We start from the raw sequence: 24,648 nt of genomic DNA, 5'->3' as shown, positions 1-24,648 counted from the left end.
GGTCTATTATTCAGAATATATAAAGAATGTTTAAAACTCAACAACAAAAGGCAAAGAATCTAATTTTAAAAAATTGTCCAAGGACTTAAAAGGACACTTCTTCAAACAGACATTCAAATAGGCACAATGAAAAAGTGCTTTATGTCATTAGTCATTAGGTAAATGCAAATCAAAACCATAATGTGGTACTACTTCACACCCACTAAGATGGCTATAGTTAAAAAAAAATGAAAACAAGTATTGGGGAGGATGTGAAAAAATTGGAACCTTCAAAGATCACTGGTAAGAATGAAAAATTATGCAACTGCCTTGGGAAACACTTTGGAGATTTTTCCAAAAGTTAAACATGGAATCATCATATGATCCAGCAACTCCATTTCTGAATATATAAAGAATTGAAAGCAGGTGTTCAAACCAAAATTTGTACAATATTGTTCAGAGCAGTGCTGTCCATAAAGCCAAAAGATGAAAACAATGCAAGTGTCCATGATGCATTGAATGAATAAACCAAATGTGGTATATCCATACAATGGAATATCACTCTTCCATTAAAAGTAGTGAAGTACTGATATATGCTAAGGGAAGTACTGATTATATGCTACAAGGATGAACTATAGAAGCCAGACACTGAAACTCAGATACTGTATGATTTCATTTATATGAAATATCCAAACTAGATCAATTCATAGAGATAGAATAAAGACTAATGTTTGCCAGAGGATTGGGGAGGGGGAAATGGTGGGCATGGTGTTTCCTTTAGGGTAATGAAAAAAATGTTCAGATGATAGTGGTGACAGTTTTACAACATTGTGAAGGTATTAAATGCACTGAATTTTGCACTTAAAAATGGCTAAAGTGATGAATTTTATGTTATATGTATTTTATCACAATAAAAATATCAGTGAACCAAAACTCCGGAAACAATCACATATTCTTCACTGTATTTATATTTCCTATCTTGGTTGAGTTCCTTGTACCTTTTTTCTTTGGGATGGATCTGTTCCCTGTGGTGGAGACCTGATTTTTCTTAGCCTGACTTGGGCTTGAATGAGGCTGCCTCATTCAGGCAAGTAGTCTTAGCAAGACCATTTAGCCCCTATCTAAATCCTGTCATCTACAGTATTAATAATAATGTGCTATTTTGGTCTCATTTGACTTCTTCATCTACCACTCTACATTTCCCATTTTAAGTTGGAAGGGAAGAAGGATACTACTTTTTGAAACTTCCTCCTAAACACTTTCCCCAACTAAAAGCACTCCCACTTAATCCACAGTTCTAAACCATAAATCATGGCCACAGTTAATCTCTGAACTTCCTAAGTTAGATGCAAACACTCACCTTGATTATTCAAAAATATTTCTAGCCAGAAACAAAAACCACAACAAAGTACATCTATTTTTGAGCAGTGAAACTTTCTGATCTGGCTTCAAGCTAAACTTATAAAATGTGCTTTATATAATCAAATAGGTTGGCCTACTCTAATCATAAAATATTTAAACACAGGGAGACATTTAAAAACAACATTTCAATGTTTTTATCTTTCCTTGTTTTTCTGCATATCTCTATCTTCTCTCATCTGTACATCACTCTTCCTTAAAGAGTGTGACTTCAGGGAGGTAATCCAGGGCTGCTAAGGAAAAAATATTATTTACAAGTGTAAAATGAGTTCTCAATATATCAGTAAGTATGGTATTGCATTTCAAACTTGAAAACCTGCTATTGGAATTCACCAATTTCTTTCTAAACAAACAAAAGGTACCTATATTTTATAAAACTGGTATCTGAATTGGATGCTTTTAAAATTCTTAGTTTCACACCAAAAGGGATATAGAAAATTTGTGTAACATACAAAGAAGAGGTGAGGAGTTTAAGAAATGGAAAGATGAAATTTGGAGAAAGAAAGTCTGATGGGCAATAAAATAAATACCCTTAAACATTTGAAGAGCTTAGCCCCAGGGTTTAATGGGCCATAGATTTTGTCTCATTATCCAATTTTCTTCTAGAAAAACAATGATTTCTTAACAATGAGAATTACAAAACAGAGAAATAAACTCCCATCAGAAGCAAGAGAGTTTGAAGGAAGATGGTTTGTGTGACAGGGACATTCTTCTTCTGATGGATTGGTGCAAGCTTATTGAAGCCATTGATGATGGATATTGCATGCTTTCCTTCCTGTCCTCTAAATCTTTGTTTTTGGAGAGAGGGCTACCAGGGACTGAACTCAGGGGCACTCGACCCCTGAGCCACATCCTAAGCCTTATTTTGTATTTTATTTAGACACAGGTCTAACTGAGTTGCTTAGCTATTTTGCTGAGGCTGGCTTTGAACCCTCAATCTTCCTGCCTTGGCCTCCCAAGGTGCTGGGATTACAGGCGTATGCCACTGTCCCTGGCTCCTGTCCTCTAGTTCTATTAAGAATATCAACAGCTGCTAAGGGAATGCTCGTTGTGGTGGAAGAAGAGGGTGAGAAGGCATCCTGTGTGCCCCCAGCGAATTTTATTTCATTTTCGTGTAATAACATCCCTGGCTGCTATGGATATTCTTTATACCTGGGAATCTTTTCTGTAACCCATATCATCTTCAATTTTATGTTCTGTACTGAACTGTGCTCTTTCAGATACGGAGAAAATTGGAGAGGCCAATGGCTATGACTTCAAGGAGGAAGGAATGTGGTCCACAGGACTCTCTTTCTTCCTCCCTTCTTTTCTTCCTTCCTTTCTCTCTCTTTCTCTCTAGTTATGCTAGTCAAGTGCTCTATCACTGACCTACATCCTAGCCCTCATTACTCTTTTTTTTTTTTTTGGTAGGGGATTACTGGATTTTTTTGGCAGGGGATTGAACTCAGGGGCACTTGACCACTGAGTCACATCCTCCCCCCCCCCCGCCATTTTGTATTTTATTTAGAGACGGGGTCTCACTGAGTTGCTTTGTGCCTCACTTTTGCTGAGGCTGGTTTTGAACTCTTGATCTGATTCTCCTGCCTAAAAAGTGTTAGTGACAAATGGGCCATACACATGGTTACCATTCAGGTTTGTGTTCCACTTTAATACTACAAGCTGTGTCCTCAGACTTGAGTATAAGAAAAGTAGAAATCCTTAAGTTCATATGGTGGGGAAAGACATAATTTGTTCCTATACAAATTACTTTACTCTTTCAAGAGATATAATAGTTACTAAAATTAGTGATGACCATAGCTTTCCATGTAGCAATTCCTCTTCTAAGTATCTCTCCCACAGAAGAATTCATATGTTTATGCAACAGGGTTCATTAAAGTGTTATCTGTCACTCTAATGAATTAATAACAGCTTTAACAAAATCGAATGGTTAAATTTTCTGTGGAACATTCAGACCATGAAATATTACACAACAATTATAAAAAGAGGTAGAGTTATATATTTAGATATAAAAGATATCTTAGATACATAGCTAAATGAAAAATCAATTTTCACAAATATTAAAAGAACACAGTTTTATTTATGTAAATAGCAACACATCTCTATATTACATACAGAGGTACAGATTTAAGATTGAAAATTTCTTATATTCCAGTCACTGTATTAATAGCTTTATAAAAACAATCTGATTTAAAACTCAAAGTAGATGCAGATGATGCTTATTATTATTATTGTTGTCAGAGAAGAGGAAACTGAGGCACAGAGGTAAATAACATGCCAAATGATCATTATGTAAGTATATGAAAATACACAGAAAAAGTCTAAGAGAAAAATTCATAAAACTGATAGTAGCTCTATCATGAAATCTCTACCCTTATGACCTCATCTTAACATAATTACCTCTCAAGTATACCACCTACGTACCATTGCTTTGGGGATTAGATTTTCAGCATATAAATTTGGAGGGACACAAATATTCAGGACTTATCTATTATCTATTTATCTATCTTTATTGCACGCACAGACATGTACATATCCACCCAACCTTCTTTTCAAGTAAGAGAAAAATAAAAATGGAAAGAAAAAAGTAAAGAGAGAAAAGGGACTATTGTTTTCTTCTTTTTAAGCCTTATTGGAATAAGTGAGAAGTTTCCCAGTGCCTTGAAGTTTGCCCTTTTATTCACATTCATAATGTTACCCTGAAACTCTGCTAGAATCCTTTTTCCATTTCTTTGTAGCTTTTGCCTCCTTAGGAGACACCAGCCTCATGGAGATAGGAAGTTAAGGATCAGCTAGCAGCACAGGGGTAATGCAAACACCACTTGTGTATCCCTCGGAAGGGGCAGAGTTCAGAGATCAGGGAATAGTTTTATTCATCCCAAGTTTCCAGGCTGCGCCCTGGAGAGTCAGTGAGACTCCACTTAAGTGTACATCATGTACCTGGCAGGGTCCCAGGTGGTTGAGAGATTCTCCTTTATGATTGTCCTTGTGTTCCTATCTGAACACAACCCTGTTGTCCACCATGCTGTGACTATATTCAACACTCCTCACTTGCTTGCTACCTTTGGTTCCCGGTCTGCATCAATGAAAGGATTTTCTCTACTACTAATACTGGCATTTTAAATTTGTTTAATGTGTGCACACAGGTTCAGCAGAGAAAATTGTAACATTTTATACAAAAATGGCACTGCTCTGGAACAAATTGTGGCAAATCTTCCCCAGGACAGTCAGAGGATGCTTTAATAATACTAGCTAAAGTTCTCTCTTTATGCCATCTTTAACTGGAATCCAATGGTAGTACCCATGAACCTTGGGGTGCTGTGACCTCGAGCTGTGTTCTCTACTTGGACACTCTGCTCTGAAGTTAGGGGAAGACATTCTCTCCTCTCTTCTTTCAAGAGTCAACTTGTTAGTATCTTAAGAACTCAACTTTAATTTCTTTTCATTAATTCTTCAAGAAGGCCTATCAGAGGCACATACAGACATTACCTGCCAGTATACAACTTGGGATCTTGTTTCCCAAGTTAGATATGCAGATTCGGTTTTTTGCTCTTCTTTGTCTCTAGATACTTATAAAATACTTTCCTGAAGATAAAGTTGGAAAAACAAGACTTGTATGGAATGTGTGTACTCCTTAATCTCTTGAAAAGTTAAAAAAAATAAGAGATGTGTTTGTTTACTATATATTCAGCCTTAATGAGGATAAAATATGGAAAAATACATTTATATGAATATTCCATTGTAACCAAAACATTTCCCCTTCTTCCTTACTGTGCTTTTGCATATTGAGTATTTTCTAGTGTCATTGTGTATGTTCCACTCCAAAGTTGAAGTTCTGCTTGTAGCTTTGTCCTCTATAAAATTGGGGAAGATAATATTTAACTGTATCAGGGACGTAGACATTCATTCTGGTGTGTTCTTTGCTCAGTGAATACCTGTGAAAGAAATAGAAATCATCTTTCATGAAACTCTGCAGGACACCCATTAAGTTGACCAGAATTAAAAAAAAAAGAGGAAACTGGTGTTGGTGAGGATATGAAGAAATTAGGATCCTCATGCATTGCTGTTGTCATTATTTGGTTCTCAGTCTTTCTTGAAAGATGGACCTTCTGGTACACAATTCTAGTGGGACCTTTCAGCATTTAGAAGCATTATTTGGAATTTGAAAGATATTATTCCACAGGCTTCTGGCTTCCATTATGACTGATGAGAAGTCTGCTACCAATTTACTTGTTGTTCCTTGTAGGGGTTCTTTTGGTCTTCTGCTTCTATCATTAGTATTATTATCATTTTTTTGGTATTAAAAGTTTTAGTATGAGGTGTTGTTATAGTCTATAAGTTGAATGTCCCCCAAAGGGCCATGTTTAAGCACTTACTCCCCAGATTGGTGTTTTGGGGAGGTGGTGGATCTTTTAAGAGGTGGGGCCTAGTGAGAGGTTTTTAGGTCTTTGGGGGAATGCTCTTGAAAAGTACTGTAGGACCCTGGTCACCCTATTTCTCTGTTTTGCTCCCTGACCATAAAGTTAGTGATTTTGTTTTACCACATGCTCCTTACCATGAAATGCTGCCTCACTACAGGCCCAAAAGCAATGGAACCAAATCATTATGGACTGGAACCTCTAAAAGTGGGAGCCAAAATAATTGTTTTTCTCATTATATGGTAATTATCTCATCTCAGTTATTTTGTTCTAGTTATGGAAAGCCTAGTGACACAAGAGTCTAGATATTATTATTATTATTATTATTATTAGTAGTAGTAGTAGTAGTAGTAGTAGTAATAGTAGCATTTTAACTGCTTAAAATTTATTTCTTCCTTCCTTCCTTTCTTCCTTTCTTTTTTTGTTTTTCCCCAGTGTGGCTTCTTTTCTTCATGCTCTCTGAAATATTTTATAGTCAGTGTCTTTTATATGTAAACCTCCCATTCATTCTCTGCTTCTGGTACTCATATGATATTTTCTAGATCTTCTTACTCGGTCTTCCAAATCTTTCAATATTTTCCATCTCTTTGTCTTTGTGTACAGCATTTGGAATTGTGTCTCTCCATCTATTTTCCAGTTCAACAATTCTCTTTAAATTCTTTAAATATCTTGTGCAATTTTTTATGTCCTCTCTCTTACGATTTCAGTATTTGAAATTCTATGAAGATCTAAATTTGTTGGTGCTGTATATGACTTCTCTTTACTTTCACTTGAGGTTTTTCTTTTTTTCTTACTTTTATTTATGTTTTCACTTGTATGCTTGGTTGACTTTAATCTGTGGAAAACTTGATGGCCTAAATTGATGACGATTCTTTTTCCAGGGAGGGTTTACATTTAATTCAGCTGGGCGATGGCTATTCTGGGACAAGGCTAGTCTTTTGGATCCGAGTGCTTCAGAACCAAAGGCCAGTTTTCAGCTCAGGGTATTTTGTTTTGCTTTACTTTTAGAGACATCTTTGCAATCTGTCAGCCCAGCAATACCAATTTTCTTTTAATACAGAATTTGAAACAAGAGAGCCACTAAGGGCTCTGTGTCCTTTTATTGCTGGCAATAGACAGTTCTACTTTAAATTGGTTGACTTTATATTTTGCCAAATTTATTTTGTATACTAAGGGGCCTAAGAAATAAACAATAGGAAATAGTAGATCTTTTAACCCTTCACCACAAGCCAAAATCCTTTCAACAACATGAATTATTATTATTATTATTATTTTTTGCACCCAAAGAGTAACATTAAGCTAATTTCTCTGTGAACATTCTTTTGATTTAGTCACAGAACTAAGCCTGGTTTCTTTTGTTAAAACAAGAGCCAAACTATATGCTTTGGGCCATGTCCCCATTTGGTTAACAGCACCCCATTTTTTATTTGTGTTTTTCAATCTTTAAAAAAATGAAACATTATCCAAAGAATAATGCTATTTATTTGGGAATAACTGACCACTGCATTGGACATATGCATACCATAGAAAACTATGAGCATACTCAAAGAAGTCCAGGAAAAAAAAAGAAGGTGTAAAAGGCAAAAAGGAAAAGTCGGCATGAGGGGTTGGGAGAATTTATGTAAGGTGCTTTAATACAAAATTCATTGACTTAGGAGGTTTCGGCAGGAGTTGACAGCTGCTCTTCAATGGAGGTGTCACTGGGCCAATGGCCTAATAAGAGAATCTTGTCTGAATTGTTTGGTCTTGAAGAATGTTAAAGGTAATCTTTGTTATAGACGTCTATATATATACGTGAGGCATGGAGTGTATGGGTATGTGTAGGGCAAGAAGAAATTTCTTTGGGGCCTTTAAAAAAGTCCTTGAGAATGTTCTTATCTGAGGCAGGCATGAGTCTTTCCCTTTCATAAACTCCTAGATCTAATTCTATCTGGATCTGACAAGAATGGTTTCATTTTGGTTTTATTAACTTTCACATATTAAAGAATACACGTTAAAGGGTTATAAAATCATGGCTCTTATACAGATAAAAAATGAACACCTGTCAGTGACTGTATTTAACACACACATATGTAAACATTAAAATACACGTATACATAGGCAAATGAGGAATGCTGACATGAGTTTATAAAAAGATGGAAAACAAGTCTAAACAAGGCCAATAATCACTGTGTTCTACTGTACACTATTCATTTTTTAATTTTTATTGACAAAAATCATTTACATGATCAGTTTCGTCTTTTATAACTTAATACAATTTTGAAATAGCAAAAAAATAATAATAATAATAATTAAAGTTGGAGATAATCTGGATGGGCCCATTAGACAATATTTTTTTTAGTCCATTTACAATTCTTTCACAATTTCCCCCTACATTTACTTCTTTGTGTGTTTAAGTGTCTTTCACTTCCTTAACTGAATATTATCTTAAAAATTTGAGGCATGCTGTATCTCAGAAGCAGCTGGACAGTTAAGGGAAGAGAGAAATAGTTTTCATGTTTGATTTTAGACTGTTAAGAAGAATTTTTAAAGACCTGAAAATAAAGAAAAAAAATTCTGGGTGTCCTTTCAGTGGAATGGCAGCACCACCCAGTAGATCATCCTGTGGTCACGTCCTATGCTCATATCTTACTTTAGTATGTTCATCCTGATCAGACTTTATAAGGAGTACACCATTGACTCAGTCACTAGAAATGCCTACAGGTGGAAGGTGTCATCTAGAAAGATGATCATAATAGAAATAATTTCTGCCTATTGCAATACAAATAATTCCAGTTCATAGCTATTCAAGTGGATTTTTTTTTCTAGTAGAGAATTTGTCTCTGTAATCATAGTCTCATTCGAGCCAGTTTTGACATCTTACTGGTACTAGCACTAATTCATGAGTTAAATGAAAATCTTCAACACGTTCAATTTATATTTCTATGAGAGTTATGACTCTACCGCTTTGAAAAATATCTTTTAGTGATATTCTGATTAAACATTATGGGGCTATGAAAATGCTCCCAGAGCATTCCCCTAGCCCCTCCCTAAATTCATAAAAACATAGAATACAGAAATCTTAGTTTAAAGGGTCCAGAACCACTTTCAAATCCCTCTTTGAGATTTACCTGGAGAATCTGAAAACCCCTTAGCTATTTTCTGTTATCCTTTTCTCTCTGTTACTATCAGTATCATTCTTGAAAAAACAATGGTCCTGCCCAGGCAGATGCAATTCCTTGCCACCTTTGAGATGCCCTTGCTGGTCTTACACTGCTGCTCAGTGTGTAGTGAGGGGAAGGAAGAGCAGAAGAGGTCCTTCCTCTTGCTGTTGCAGTTCTTCCAAGGTGGTGCTGCTGCGGGCCAGTGTCGGAACCGGCCACAGTGGTGCTTCCAGCAAGGGCTACTCCATTACTCTACAAATCAGACTCCAAAGGAAAACATTTGCCAAAGGGGAATAGGTTCTGGCTCCCTGATACAGCAGACTCTGGGGCCTGTTCCTAAGCAGATCTTCTGGAAGTGGGTCAATGTTCTGGGGAGGGGCTATTTGTGTGGATCTAAATTGTAGCAGGTTGGACGTCCAGGACATGACACCATTTATAACCAGGAAGTCTGTTGCTGCTTTTTGTCCTACTCCATCCAAAGATTTATGACTTGTCAACAAGAGTCTTCACATCTTCCCTTATCAAGTCCAGTTGGCATTCCCATGAGAATAAAACCCTCTGGCAAATTTGATGCTCACATCTTACTTTAGTATGTTCATCTTGATCAAGGACGGTAGCCAATAGCAGGGGATTCCTTGTTCCACTTAAATATCCCATTCATCTTCTTTTTCATTGTTTAAAAATATCTTTAAGGAAATAAACCTTAGTATAATAATAATGATTGCCCATTAGTATCATTATTTGTGTTCCCCTTATTTATACTCTTATAACATCACAAGTGAACTTGCTTCCCTATCGGAAGCCTTTTTTTTTCCATTCCTACTTCTTTATTGCTCTTATTCCCATTATCAGTGCTTCATTTTCCCACTAATGTCCTCCACTGAAAAGTGACATTTATATTTCCCTCCAAATAACTGCTCTGACCTTCGTCCCCTAGAGACCTTCTTCATGTTCTCTGAAGGTTGACCTTTTTATTTTCTTTTTTTCCCCCAGCACTTCTATAAACCCTCCAATGAACTCTTGAGAGTCCCCGTTTTTAAAATAATTCTCTGCTAATTAATAGACCTCTTTTCTACTCTGTAAGACTTACATATTGTGGAAATCTTTATAAGCTTTTGATCATTTTGCAAGAAGAAGCTATAGATTCTCATTATCTTCAGAAGTACACATTTCTTCTTTACAAAGAGAAGAATGTTTATGGGATATTGAATGGATAGATGCTTTATTTTTCTGTCTTTCACTATACTTATCATTCATTTACTTCTTGGAATATATTCATTGAGTACAAGGCAGTGTGGTCAATACTTGGAATAAAAGGGGGGATGAAATGACCATTAGCAGTTAGGAAGTCCTCGTCTATTGAGTGCTATAGACACATAAACCAAGGCAATATCATGCATTTTATTAATGGAATGTGAAGAAATCCCTCTGAGGACAGGAGATGTGTCTTGTGTTGGACCATTGGAGAGGAGAGAGTTTTGAGACAATAGGAGTTTTCCTGGTAGGACACACAGGGAGGCATACATAGCACATGAGGAAGAGAAAAGCAGCAAGTGAGAATAAGGAAAAGTGAAGAACCTTAGCATTTTGAGAAAGCCACAGTTGGCTGTAAGCTTTGGGGAATAAGGGCAGGTGGGAGCAGAATGTACAGAGAGGCCAGAAAGCAATAATCCTTATATGTGATGTTAATGAATTTCCATTTGTTCTTCAGGGGATGATGAGATATTGGATACTTTAAAGACTGAATGGGCTTGAGGCATGGAAGCAGTTTGGAGGAATGCAATTTCCAGGACACAGGAACTATTTAGTAGTTTAGTTTAGGTGAAAGATTAGTGAACCATAGAAGTAGAGCTAAGATGCAAGTTCATAAGAACAGGCATCCAACAAAACCTTGTTAAACATCCAACATAGAGATTAAAAGGGAAACAGTCAGAGCCTGTGGACCCATGATATTTGTGGAGGGAAAGGCAGAAAAGAATCAAGGATTTTTTAAGGTTTTGACTTGGGGCACCTGTGTAAATTTTGGATTATTGATTGAGACATGTAAATGTACGAGGAGGAAAAGGATGGGCAGTGGAACTGTTAACTTAGTTCAGTTAATACCATAATAAAATGTGAGTTTCCTGGTGGTCCTCAACTTGAGAGAGGAGACAGTACTTCAAAGGAAAAGTGAAGAACAATAATTTTATTTCAGATGCTAAACCCTGTGTGAGGTGCTTCAGGCTGGTATAGAGGGAACGATATAAAGATTCCAATGATTCAGGAAAGGTATTGCCTTTCTGGATTCTGGTAATTTTCTTTACTAGAGGTTCCACTTGATTGCAAAATTCACACTGCATCCTCTGGTCACATAGAAATAATCCAGGGATTACTCTAGGGTTCTTGGAGAAAAATGTAAAAATTATTATAAATACAAAACCAGAAGTTATGGTATGAGATATTAAGTGGACTGTGTAACCATGTAAGTTGGGTATATCTGTGGCTGACCAAAGTTCTTGAAGGCTTCCAGGCAAGTTTTCTATAAATTACAATTTATACTTGACAATTGGTGTTTCCCACATAATATATTTTTAAGACATTAAACACATATTTTGACAAATTCATGGTCACTTATGGGCTGTGGAAGACAAAGGAATGCACAGTCTGTGAATAGAACAAGGCAGTGGGTGTTCCTGGAAGAACCCATGGAAAACAAGTAAGATTCTATCCCTCCTTTCAGTAAGTCTGTGGTAGAAACAGACAGTTCAATAAAATCTGAAGGAACTTGGTGATTTTGGTGAAAGAGACAGAGATTCAATTGAGATATATGGAACCCTTAAGGGATGGGATACCAGACTCAGAAACAGTTGGAAAAAGGCAAGGGTAGAGTGGAGACCCTGCTTAGAGTAGGTGACATCGGTCCCAAGTTTTTGATGGTGGGAAGTGGCTAGCCAGATGAAAAAGGATGCATGGAAGACATTTCAGAGAGAGAGAAAAGGCTTAGGGATACAGAAGCAAGATCAGCTGCCATGTGAGCGGGCACATGGACCTTTGCACACCACCGTGTGCGGGAGTCTAGAGGCAGAGAGAGGCAGCTGGAACAGGAGCATTGAGGAGTTTGGGGGAGTTGTTTGGGGTGAAGAACTTGAACCACACCCACAGAGGATGGCTGAAGCTATCTAGTGATGCTAAGCAGGGGACCAATGTGCCACCCAGCAGCTATGTGGAAAACTGATGGGAGAAGAGGCTGGAGAAGGGGAACTCAATTAGCATTTGCAGTAGATTAAGTGAGAAATGTCAAAGGCCTGAATCAGATTACAATAACAGGGATGGAGAGGTGGGGCAGATCCAAAATATATATTAGGGTGGTAAAATGGATGGTGAGCTGAGACTTTGAGGCTATTGTTCAAGGTGGTGAATATGAGAGATGTGGAATGTGAAGCCCAAGTTCTTGAAGAAGCCCTGTCTACAGTAAAGATCTTGCAGACTGTTTGACCTTGGCTGAGGAGAGCATCTTGATTGTGGGTGATGGAAACCCAAGGGACAAAACCAAAATTACCTTAGGCGACCTTAGTCCCTTTAATCACCATTCACTTTCAACCTCTGTGTCTGACCTGATCTCCTTGTGACTATTAGCAAACCTCTGGAATGTATCTCTAAGTTTGGCCACCAACCCTATAGACAAGAATGCTATTACATCTGAAACCAAGCAAAAAGATTTCCCCCTTTTGCTGAAACCTTATCTCATGCTGCCACCAATGTATTTGATAAATGTGTTGATTTATGACCTTCTTTATTCTATGGCTGTAAAAGTACAGGTAAGCTTTTCCACAGCACAACATATCATTTAGAGTAATTTGAATCCATGTTCCTGAAACATGATCACTCATATTTGGCTTGGAATATTGCCTTATTTCCTTAAAGCAGAGTTGTTATTTTACATCAATAGGAAATTTGATGAATTTAGCTATAGGCATGCTAAATTTTAGGTCTCTAAGAATACCAAGAGAGCTGTCCAGGCTAGAAGCAGATTCAGACCCTTGACTACAGGTGAGGGTTGCAATGGGGATGGGGATGGGGATGATGGGGACCATGGTGCCAGGCTCACTGGGCACTTCCTCTGTGTGAAGCACTGTCGTTGTTTAACATTCAATAGCTTAGGTGATTCTGCTTTATTCTTCATAGCTCCTGTCATTGTTGGATATTGATCCATTTGCTGATTTGTTCAATGTCTGTGGAACAATGTAACAGAAATGCCACATGGACAAGAATTTTTAAGGTGGTTTTTATCACTACATAGTATGGAGGATGTACTCAAAAAATGTTGACAAATAAATGACGGAAACTTTGTGATAATTGTAACACATAGGGGTGATTGCTTTTCCCATTTCATGAATTAAAAAAAAAAGGAGGTTCAAGGAATTGAACCCAGGTCATATAGCTCACTAGTAGAAGTGTCCAGATTCAAATCAGGGTCTTCATGATCCAGAAGTTAGGATCTTAACCACTCTCCAGACCAATACTAGCACAAGTGTTTATTAAAATCACAAGAAGATATGAATTGGATTCCCCAGGAAGAATGTGTAGAGTAAAAAAGGCAAGAAAGGCAAAGAGGAAATCCTACATAGCCCCAAATGTTGTGGAAGGAAGAAGCTTCAAAAATAAAATAAAATAAAATAAAATAAAATGAAGAGCAGTACTAGAGAAATAATACAAGATAGATAAAGGAATGATGTTCCAGAAACTGAAGAAGGACAGCTTGCCCTTCTTTGGTGAGGAAGTACTCACTAGTGTCAAACTCAACTTATGTTTTTTAGGAAGGAAGGCTATGGAAAGGAAAAAGTCTGTAAATTGAGTGTCCTGTGGCTGACAATGGATTGAGGAGTTAGGTATAGTGGTTCACCAGAGCAGTAAGGAAGAGTGGAGACCATGGAATGATGTAACAGAAGCCAGTCTACAGGCAAGGACTGAGTGAAAGAGAGTGGGAGTCCTATTGTGGACAGTAGTGCCCATTGAAAGTTGGCCATGAAAGCAAAGAGAAAAACAGGCCAGTGATCAGTAAGAAAGAGGTGAGGAAGCATTTATTTATTCAGATGGGAGAGGATCCAGCTTTTTGGCTTGTGCTTGACTGAGAATGAAAATATGCTTGTACCTGGGGTATTTGGATGGTTATCCATGTGTTTAAAGAGTGAATGAATCAACAGAATCTAATAATGGCTTCAAATCTGCTTTGAAAATTGGAAAATGCTCTGCTCAGCTTGATCTTTGGAGAATTGTGCCTTCAAAATCCCCACCTTATGCCTCATCAGTGGAAGGTTCTTGCTGTGAAGAGCCCCAACACTCCTTACCCTGTCATGAGGAACTATGTGTCCTGCCCCACACCACTATTGTTATAGGGAGTTTACAGGGGAAACTGTCTTATCTCTCAAGGAGAGGGAGGGCATCCTGCATTATTTATAGCCCTTCCAATGTCTCTGTGCTTTGAGGGGATCCAAGAGGGTCTGACAGTGCAGGCCCTTGCTGGCCACAAGGTCAGTCCACACCCACTGTGGTAAGGCACCAGCCTGTCCTTCCCCTGCTAACAAAAGAGGGTGGAGATTGTCCATTCCAGGGATGGGTTGCCTGAAGTCAGAAGCAGCTACATTACTGGCACAACCCAATGCAAAATGAAAACAGGTGGACCTTGTTAAACTATAATTATGAACTTCCAGTCAGTGACAGCAGAACATTAAATCAAGTGCAGGTTCTTCTGAGCATAAAGTCCCATCCCAACGTCCCAGAAGTGAGCTCAGGAAGTCATCTTTTTGCAGGAACGGCTACCAGAGGTCTACTGTTTGAATGGATGCTTTGGTTTTCAGAGCATGAGGTATCTTTGCAAATGTGACCATTCCTGAAATTTTTCTATTAATAAAATTATTTACTCAGACTAACATATACTCATGTGGTTTATCCCCCATCTTTCTGGCAAGTCCTTTCTCCTTTGTGGGATCCTCATCACTGCTTCCAAAGTCCTATCCTTAAACTTCTTTTCTCCTTTCTTGCTACACTACCTAGGGAGAAACTCATTTGCTTTCATTCCTGGGAACCAAGGCAGGAAATTTCCCTAGCTTACAAATTTGATGAGTTCCTGATAATGCGAACCTATAGCTATTATTTAGATTTGTTATTATATCTTCCCTTGGGTGTCCATTAAATGTTCAAGGATTTTCCCACAGGTGACTGCAGAGCAACACAAATACTTTTAAAAATGCAGGTCTATAATCTCTTATCCATAATTCAGGGGGAGAAAAAAACAACTAGACAAATATTTTTTAAAATACATTATTTGAACTGATATGAGATGATTTAATAGCATTTATCCCACTTATTGTGGATATTTACATTTTTTATTGAAGAAAACTTAATGAGTTTGAGTGCTTTCCTGGCCCCTGTGGGGGTGTTACACAATACACAGTGTGTGCTCATCTTACCTTCCAAAAACTACAACCAATCCTGAATTTTGGCCCACACAGGTTATGATTCAGAAATTGTAGCCCTGTGTTAATATTCACATTGGGAAACGATTTTCACTAGTCAATGCATAATGTATTACCATTTGATTTGTAGACAAACTCTCTGGGAATGCAATTCAATGGACATATAAGGCAACTCTTTCTTTTATATTCAAATAAAGGCTAAAAACTATGGTTACATTCTTCCCAGGTATTTCCAGTTCTTTGGGAATATTTGGTGACTACATGGGGTTTTAATATTTAAGTCTTAAATCTTCAGCAACCAATTAGTCACATATTTATTAATATTTATTTTGTTGAGTTAATAACCCTATGTATAAATACTATACTTAAGAGGTAACTCTTCACAGAAGAAGAAATATGATCAGTCAACAAATATATGAAAAAAATCCAACCATCTCTAGAAATTAAAGAAATGCAAATTAAAAGTACATTGAGATTTCATCTCACTCCAGTCACAATCATCAATTGTGACCGCACTTATCAAGAATACAAGTAACAATAAATGTTTATGAGGATTTGGGGAAAAAGGTATACTCATACATTATTGGTGGTACTACAAATTAGTGCAACCACTATGGAAAGCAGTGTGGAGATTTCTCAGAACACTTGGAATGGACCCACCATTTGACCCAGTTACTCCCTCTTCAGTATGTACCCAAAGGACTTAAAATCAGCATATGATAGTGACGTGGGCATATCAATGTTTATGACAGCTCAATTCACAATAGCTAAGCTATGGAGTCAACCTAGGTACTCTTCAACAAATGAATGGATAAAGAAAATTTGGGACATACACAATGAAATGTTACTCAGTCATAAAGAAGAATTAAATTATGGCATTTGTTAGTAAAATGAATGGAACTGGTAACTATCATGCTAAGTAATAATCATGATAAGCAAATAAGCCAATCCCCCAGAACAAAAGGCCAAATGTTTTTTTCTGATATGTAGACACTAAATTACATGAGGCAGGGAGAAGGGAAGAATAGAAATATTTTGGATTAGACAAAGGGGAATGAAGGGAAAGGAAAAGGGATGGGAATGGAAAAGACAGTAGAATGAAGAGAACATAGCTTTCCTATGTTCACATATAAATATACTACCAGTGTAACTTCACATCATGTACAACCACAAGAATGAGACGTTAAATTCCATGTATGTGTGTCAAAATATTCTACTGCCATGTATAACTGAAAAGAACCAGTAGAAATTTTTTTAAAAGTTGCCTACTTTTAAAAATATGACATTACTGCAATCAATGAACATTTTAACTTCATTGGACCCAAACAAGCAAACTGCAGCCATCAAACAGACTTAATTGAAGGTGGAGTCATTCAAGGAGCAATGAAATTATTTTCTTTTCTCTGTGAAATGTATGTGCCTGATGGGCATTTACAGATTTGTAGTGAATTAATACTGAGCAATTATAAATTGTTCAACCTCCAAAGTAGGTTGATTTGAGATGGATCCCCGTTTACCAGATAAGCAAACTGACAAACAGGAAGAAAGAAGATACCCTGTATTCTACCTTTGAGTTTACTGTTAGCCCAAAGAAAAACTGCTTAGTTCTTTGTCATTATTTTCTTCCTCCTCCTCTTTTCTCCCCCCGCTCTCCTCCTCCTTCCTTTTTTCTGTAGTTCAATGCCATTCACTAACTGTTCATTCTTTTTTGATTTAGACTTTCTATAATCCTCATTGGCACTAGGCATTTTTATGTTCTCTTGTGAAGCATACACCTGAGGTCTTCAAGGTAAATGATTATCGTCTTGAAGACAGAACTAAAAACAGTAAGAATTACATAAGGCATAGGATGGGCTTATGAGCCAATCTAAGAAACCCATTAGTTGATCGAGCCATTGAGGTTTAATACATAGAACTCTGAGGAAGATTGAGTGACTGTGATTGTATACATAAAAATGGGTGAGATTTTTTTAAACAGTCCTAAAATTAGGATTTGATACATTTGATAAATTTTGATTCATTTGATACAATTATGTTGTGATACAATTTACTAAGAATGACTGTTGACAAGGCATCAAAGAGATTGATGCTAGTCAGGTTAGAGAAGGATGCCAGTCTCCACTGAACTTCAGTAAAGACTTCACATTAATTTGATGTTCTTTACAGTTTGGTGCCGTGAATTACAGTTGAAATTTCCCTTCAAGGAAACAGAGGCATGGAGACATTTAATAGTATACCTATTCCAGAAATGAAGTCAGAGCACTAAATTAAAACGTAGGGCATCTGAGGATTCCATATCTGATATCACCCATTTAGCCATATAAAGGATGAATTGAGTCACCAGTGAAAATTCTGGGGGAGGGGGACCCTAAAATAATTTCTTCTGACTATGCTACATCTTATCTTGCCACACTGTGGGTGACAGAGCCTGTCCTCATTATCTTATGCCCAACCATGAGCCCTTGTGTAGGAGAAGTGAGAAAAGTGAAGTCTGGGGTGTGATTTTGATTGTCATGTGGGAAGAGAATGTAAACGACTCCCTCCCCGTGGACCAGGGATCTGAGTGTGCAGGCCTTTAAAGATGGATCCAGGGCACGGCACTCTCTTCTCTGCCTGACAGCCGAGAGCGCACCTCCTACTTCCTTGGCCACGAGCACACATTTTTAATAAGGCATCAGTTGAGCAGCAGAATAGTGGATAGGAGTTTTAATTGCATTCTGCTTCCCATAAACTCCATCCCTTCACTGTGAACGAAAATATCACCACCTTGAGGGTCCACAAGGTGACCTAGGCAGTCACCAAGATTTGCATAAAAATTCTGGTGAAGATTCAACCCACTTCACCAGCCTATGGTGCAAAATCAGGTCTCCTTTTCGCTGGTGTCCAGATCATCTGGTGTCCAGCCCTTGTCCTAGTGATCCTGACAAAGCTGTCCTTCTGGAGTTCCCTAACTCCCAGAGATTGGGGGGATCTTTAGAAAGGAATCTGATAATTAATAACTGTGGCAACTGGGGAAAATGAAATGTTTGGCCATTTCCCTTGAGGTAGACCCTTTCTCTGGGCTGCTGCCTCTGCATGGTGCTGCCAAATGAACCCAAGGTTTGAGAATTTCAGAGCAAGTTTAGAAGCTCCAAGGCACTGAAGTGCACCTGGCCTTGTTTCTGAGCACAGGGTGTGGAAGACACTGCTTCCCCACTCAGGCAAGGCTCATTCTTATTCATGGTTGCTTCACGCCAAACTAGGCCCCAACTAACACATAATCCTATCACTTTACACTCACACACAGACATGTTCCCATGGGTACGCCATTTTACCTTTACATGGATTCAGGAAAGCTTATAGAACTTGCTATGCCAGAAACAGCTCTCCCCATCAGCAACTCAGGCACTGATGTTGAACCTAAATCCAACTCCCTTGGGACCACCGTGTCTCATCTGTTGGCTTCATTGGGCCATCGGATATCCTCCACTAACTTAGAAACTGGATGCTTTGATTTCTTTCCTTCTATATGGCTATTTGTTCCTTCATAAGAATCTGTTGACAGAAACATATGCAAAGGAGAGAGATAACACCCAGCTTTATCCACTGTGCAAACTGTGACTCAGCAACTTCCTATGCCAAGGAGAAAGCCAGCATGTGCTTGTCTCATATCACATTTTTAAACATGACTACCTGCTTTTTCCCCTGAGCACACAAAAAAAGAGTCTGCTATGCTGCTAAAATTAGAAACGATCAGAGATGTTGGATGCCAGTTTTCCAAAAGAAAAAAAAAATATAACTGACACAAACAAGCAAATTCAAATAAATAAAAAGATTCTCCATCCCCCTAAACAGTGCTATTTTTAACTATGAAGTCATCTCAGGAGAAACACTATTATTGAGGAAGAATAGATGATTTCTGATAAAAGTAATGTTTTGTGTGTGAAAAAGTAGCCACCAACATAGATATTCTGTTAGGGGTCGAGAGAGAGTCCATGGGATCCAATACAGATTGAACAAACCAGGTCCAAAAAGCAGCTCCAAAAGCCAAACCTTTTTGAGTGCTGACATGATACCACAAGTGAAAAACCCCACAGCATGAAATTTTGTTTCATGCACACAATTATTCACAACATTGTATAAAATTACCTTTGGGCTCTGAGCACAAGGTTCATATGGAACATAAATGGATTTTGTATTTAGACTTGTGTCCCATCCAGAGTTATCTCATTATGTATGTGTACATTTCCAAAATCTGAAAAAATCCAGAATCCAAAACACTGCTGATATCATATATTAAGGGATACACAACCTGCACTATAGCCAGGAAATTTGAGTGTAGGATGAGGAATACTCCACTTGAGTCATACAATGTTCAAAGGATGCTTAACTTGCTGGACAATGAGATGTGGAACATAAGGGTAACCTGTCAAGTCCCAAGTAAACTAGAGCTAAGAGTATTCCACACACATTTCCTGTGGATAGATATAAGGCCGGACAACTTTACCCCATGCCAGTTCAGACAGGGTGGAATCACATCAAACATTAGACTAGATTTCAAGATCAGCAAACAAAGCAAACATTATGTATAATTAAGTTGGAAAAAAAAGTGCTCCAATGCACCTGCAGAATGTATTTTGTGTGCGTGTGTGGGTACCAACCCAAAAGAACATCAGAGTCATATCTGTTTCCACTATTCTTGGGCATATGCGTTGAGTGGAGTGGCAGGTGGAATCACCCACAATATTGTAATGTTCTATTTCTTTCAAGTGCATCTGAATTACAGATCACATTACTTAAATGTGCATATGATGCGACCACACTGCAAGTGGGAAGGGGAGATGTGCACACGCAAGGTCTTAAAAAAGTACATCACACAGGGAGAGGCAATGTTCACCAAGAAGTGCAAAGGAAAATATCCTTCTTAAAATAATTTTTTGTGTCAAAACAGGGAAAATAATTTTGGGGTGCTCTCAATAAGTTGCTAGTGTGAGATGAAGCCAAAAAATAAAAGAGGCTAAATGAGAGAGTGACACAATTCTTGAAACATGTTCTAAAGTATTTCTAGATTTTCTAAATATTTTATAGTGTTTCTCAGTCCAGGCGACCACACAATTTCTCCTATTGCACTAGTAGTTCCTTGTCTGTCTTTTTGCTCCTTCCCCCTCATCTTCCCAGCCTCTAAATTTTGGGCTCCCACTGGTCTTTGTCTTTGGATCTCTTCTATCCTATGTATATACTTGCTTACTTGATGTTGCTTCCATTCCCATGGCCTTATAGACTATGTATTATGGTTCAGATATGAGGTGTCTTCCAAAAGCTCATATGAGAGACAATGCAAGAAAGTTGAGAGATGAAATGATTGGGTTATGAGAGCCTCAACCTAATTGGTGCTTTAATCTCTTGGGTAGGGATTAGCTGGGTGGTAACTCTAGGCAGGTAAGGAGATGGGTCACAAAGGGGTGTGACTTTGGGGTGTATGGTAAGCCCAGCTTAGAGGTTCTCTCTGTTTTCTAATTGTCATTTTCTGAACTGCTTTCCTCTGTTATATCCTTCTGCCCTGATGTTCTGCCTCATTTGGGGTATAGAGCAAAGGAATCAACCATCTATGGACTGAGATCTCTGAAACCATGAGCCCCAAATAAACTCCCCCCTCCCCCTGTAACTGTTCTTGGCAGATTTATTGGTCACAGTGGTAAAAATGCTGACTCAACCACTGTATACCCTGATGGTTCTGCATGTATATCTGAAGCTCGGAGCTCTAGACTCACCTATCAATCACCCATCTCACATTTCCACTCTGATGCAGTAGGCATCTTAGGCAAATGCGTCTAAGACTGACCCTTTGATTCCCCATTTCCAACATACTCTCTCTTCCTTCCGCATATCCTATCTTTGTCAGTGGTCACTATTCACCCAATTGCTCAGGTCGAAAATCTGGTATCAATCTTCATTTTCTCTCTCTTTTTATTTATTCATTTTCTCTCTCTCCATGTATAATTCAACACAAAATCCCACTGCATAAATATTTAATATATATGTACCATCAACCTGATCATCATCTTTCTTGGTACCATCCTGGTCTAGGCCACCAGCATCTCTTTCTTGGATCACTGCCATCTTTTAACTGGTATTCCTTCTTCTACTCCAGACTCACCCACACTGTTCTTCTCATAGTGGTCAGAGATACCGTTTTAATCTACAAATCAGAACATGTGTCTCTTTTATTCCAAAGTTTCAGATGGTTTCCAAAGTTTCAGATGGTTTCAAGTCTCCATGGCTTTTAAGACTCTCCCTGACTCCTCCATCTGACCCCTGCCCAAGTAGTCTTCAGCTAAATCTTGTGATTTTGTAATTTTGCCCCCCACCCACCTTTTTTTTTTTTAAACTAACTTTGTAATTTTGGCTTTTAATAGTTCCCAGAACCACACTAAACTCTCATCTTATAGGAACACTTTTGTTTGCTAGTTCCTTCATCCTGCAACCCCCTTTTGTAGTTTTAATACAACTGGCTCCATACAACAAGGACAAAAAGCCATTCCAGAAGAGAAGAGTATGATTAAAAGAACTAACCAGGATTTACTCCACACTTCAGATCTTCAGCACCATGGATTCAACTGTGTTGGAAAGAAGAGGGAAGTTGCTTAAATCAAATTTGTGAGTGAATTGTTAATCAAAATACATTTTTAATAAAGCAAATATTGTGTGATTTGCTCAACTGTTGTAAAAAATACAGATGGAAAATTCACTATAGCATAGTGGAAGGCAAATTTTGAGGTGATATTTAGAAGAAAGAATTAAAAATATTTTGTATTCATGGCACCTCCAATTGATACTTCTCAACAAGAGTTCCTGTGGTTTCAGAGAAAGCCAGCTATGCATACTTTTATCAGAAGCAACCACATTGCAAAACTTCTGTATTGGTTCTAATAATAGTTGATTCCTTTAAGTTTTCTCAGTAGTGTATCTGGGATATATTACAAGAATATTATACCCCAATTGAGCAGTAGTATGCATGAGGCAATGGAAAAAAATCTTAAAATGTGGATAGTCAGAAAATGGAACTTTCGTTTATTAAAACAAAACAAAACAATGACATACTTCAATTGATGAGGGTGGAAATTTAAACCATAAACAACTCAAGAAAGGTAAAACTCTATGAAAGTACCTGAGGTAAATATCAAAATCAATAAATCTACAGATGACATACATACTTGTAAATGTCAATTAGAAATATAAATGCATCAGTCAAAGCAGCTTTTTAAAAATAATTGCATATTATGAAATTAATCAAGCAATAGCAAAATGGATCTATTATTCCAAGCTGATTAATACTAATTAAGAAAATAAAGTAAAAATATACCAAACGTTTTATGGCAAATATTATTAGACTCAAGAGCTACTGAAAATCAGAACTATGTGACTTAAAATGTCTCTCCGAAGAGAGACCAGGAGACTTAAAATGTCTCTCTGAAGCAGGCTCAGTAGAATAAAAAGCTTTTACTTTCAAATCACTGTAGGATAGAAAATAAAAACCATAATGTTGATATAATTGTTAAGTATCTTTGTGAATTGAAAAAAACACCACCACCACATCACTTTCATTTTATACAATGTTGGTTGTAAACATAGGGATACAAACATAAATGTAATATGTTGTAGTCATTAACACTATATCCACTAATTTTTTTTTCAAAAAGCTTGCGCCCATAAAAGGATGCTAATATTCAGAAGATAAATTAATATATATTTATTTACTTTTTATTCAAAAAGCATGAGTATATTTTTGTTTATATGTTCATAAAACGCTTAGAACACACTTAGCAGTATTAGGATACAAATCTTCAATAATTTTCAAGTAATCGATATTGTACAGGTCAAAATGCCTTGAAGTCATACATAAATAAAAATATATTTTATTGCATTTATAAACTTTAATACCATTATTTTTATGCCTTTGTTTAGTATTTAGTATGCAAAATTTAATATGCCCAAATATTGGTGTCCTCCTTTTTCCTTATTAATAGAACAGATCATTTTTAGCGATAAACCAGAATAAAGACTTATTTCCCACTTTCCCTTGCAGCTAGGTTCAGTCATGTGACTATATTTTAGCACAACTTCTAGTAAATATTCTTCCAAGGATGGGGTGCACTTTTCTTTATCACTTCCTTCTTCCTCCTGGTGCAGCAATGGATTGGCGTGCAAGCAGCTGTGTGCGACTCTGGAGCCTCAGTGGAGGATGGCTAAGTGACAAGGTCAGTGCTCTTGGGGACCTGCTGTCACAGAGGACGTTGTTTTTACTTTTGTCTCAGCAGAGACAAAAAGTTAGTGAGAGAAACATGGAACTGCACTGAGTTGTGCAGAGGTGTAAGTAGTTGACGAAAAGAAGCAGTAAGGAGTGCAGGCTATTCTTCCAATAGGGCAGTAAAGGAAGTCTGGGGCAGAACCTTGTGGGAGAGAGTCAAGTTTGGGAGCCAGCGGATCGTGCCTTTTCTGGGATAGGGAGGGGAGGAGAGTGGAGAATCTACAATGTTTGTAGTCTGAATCCAAAGAAAGATTTATCACACTAATTAGAACAAAGAGAAAAAGAAAGAGTTACCATTGAAGGGAGAGGGGAAAAAAGGAACAAACTATTGGAACAAAAATCTAAGAAGAGTTGGAAGATTATAGCAAATGGGGAGATCTCCCAATGAATGGAGATAAATTTTGATGAATAGGATAAGGAAATAAAAAATTCAGTAGCATCAGTTTTTATTTTTAACTTAAATAAATCATATAATAAGAAGCAGGGAAATACACAAGCTTTAATAATATTTGAGGGGTTAGGAAATCAGCAAATGGTAGAGAGGAAAAAGCATGGGGAGTATTCCTGAGGCCTCACCTGAAGCTGGCTGTAAAGACCTGTCATGAACAGGGAGCAAAGCAATACAACTGTCATCGGCAGCACTTTGCAGCTCAGAAAGTAGAGTGGGTCATAGTGAATCATTAGGCTGTGAGGGAATGGACTACTTGCAAGGCTTACAGAGCAGATCAAAGGGTCAGTGGAAATGAGTGTGTTGATGACAGTGTGGTTGAAATAATAAGTCATGAGGTCCACACAAGCTAGGGAATGAGTTGGAATAGGAGGGATTGAGAACCTGGTTAAATAGAGACAAGCAGGGAGCTCAGGCGTGGTCATGAGGTCAGTGGGTAGAGTAGATGTGAAGATGATGTGGCAACCAGGGAGCCTGTTGGTCCACCCAGGGAGACATAGAA

General features: G+C 37.7%; 1 long non-coding RNA gene across 9 annotated transcripts in view; it reads right to left on the bottom strand.

Moving 5' to 3' along the window:
* The window catches only part of LOC124088350 (uncharacterized), a 99,452-nt gene that overhangs the window by 35,659 nt on the left and 39,145 nt on the right, over positions 1 to 24,648 (bottom strand). For 7 of the 9 annotated variants that reach the window (XR_009226093.1, XR_009226095.1, XR_009226096.1 and 4 more), the window contains 2 exons: positions 21,964 to 22,007; positions 21,435 to 21,589 (listed from right to left, as the gene is read on the bottom strand). This is a non-coding gene — a long non-coding RNA (uncharacterized LOC124088350). Of the gene's footprint in view, positions 1 to 3,470; positions 5,331 to 17,913; positions 18,946 to 21,434; positions 21,590 to 21,963; positions 22,008 to 24,648 lie in introns of those variants that run through there. The other 2 variants (XR_009226092.1, XR_009226091.1) reach the window with 2 other exon arrangements.

The sequence above is a fragment of the Marmota monax genome, unplaced genomic scaffold (genome assembly GCF_021218885.2).
Source record: "Marmota monax isolate L192 unplaced genomic scaffold, Marmota_monax_Labrador192_F-V1.1 WCK01_AAM20220418_F8-fsc00109, whole genome shotgun sequence".
In the NCBI taxonomy this organism is placed as follows: Eukaryota; Metazoa; Chordata; class Mammalia; order Rodentia; family Sciuridae; genus Marmota; species Marmota monax.
This window is presented reverse-complemented; position numbering and strand designations above follow the sequence as displayed.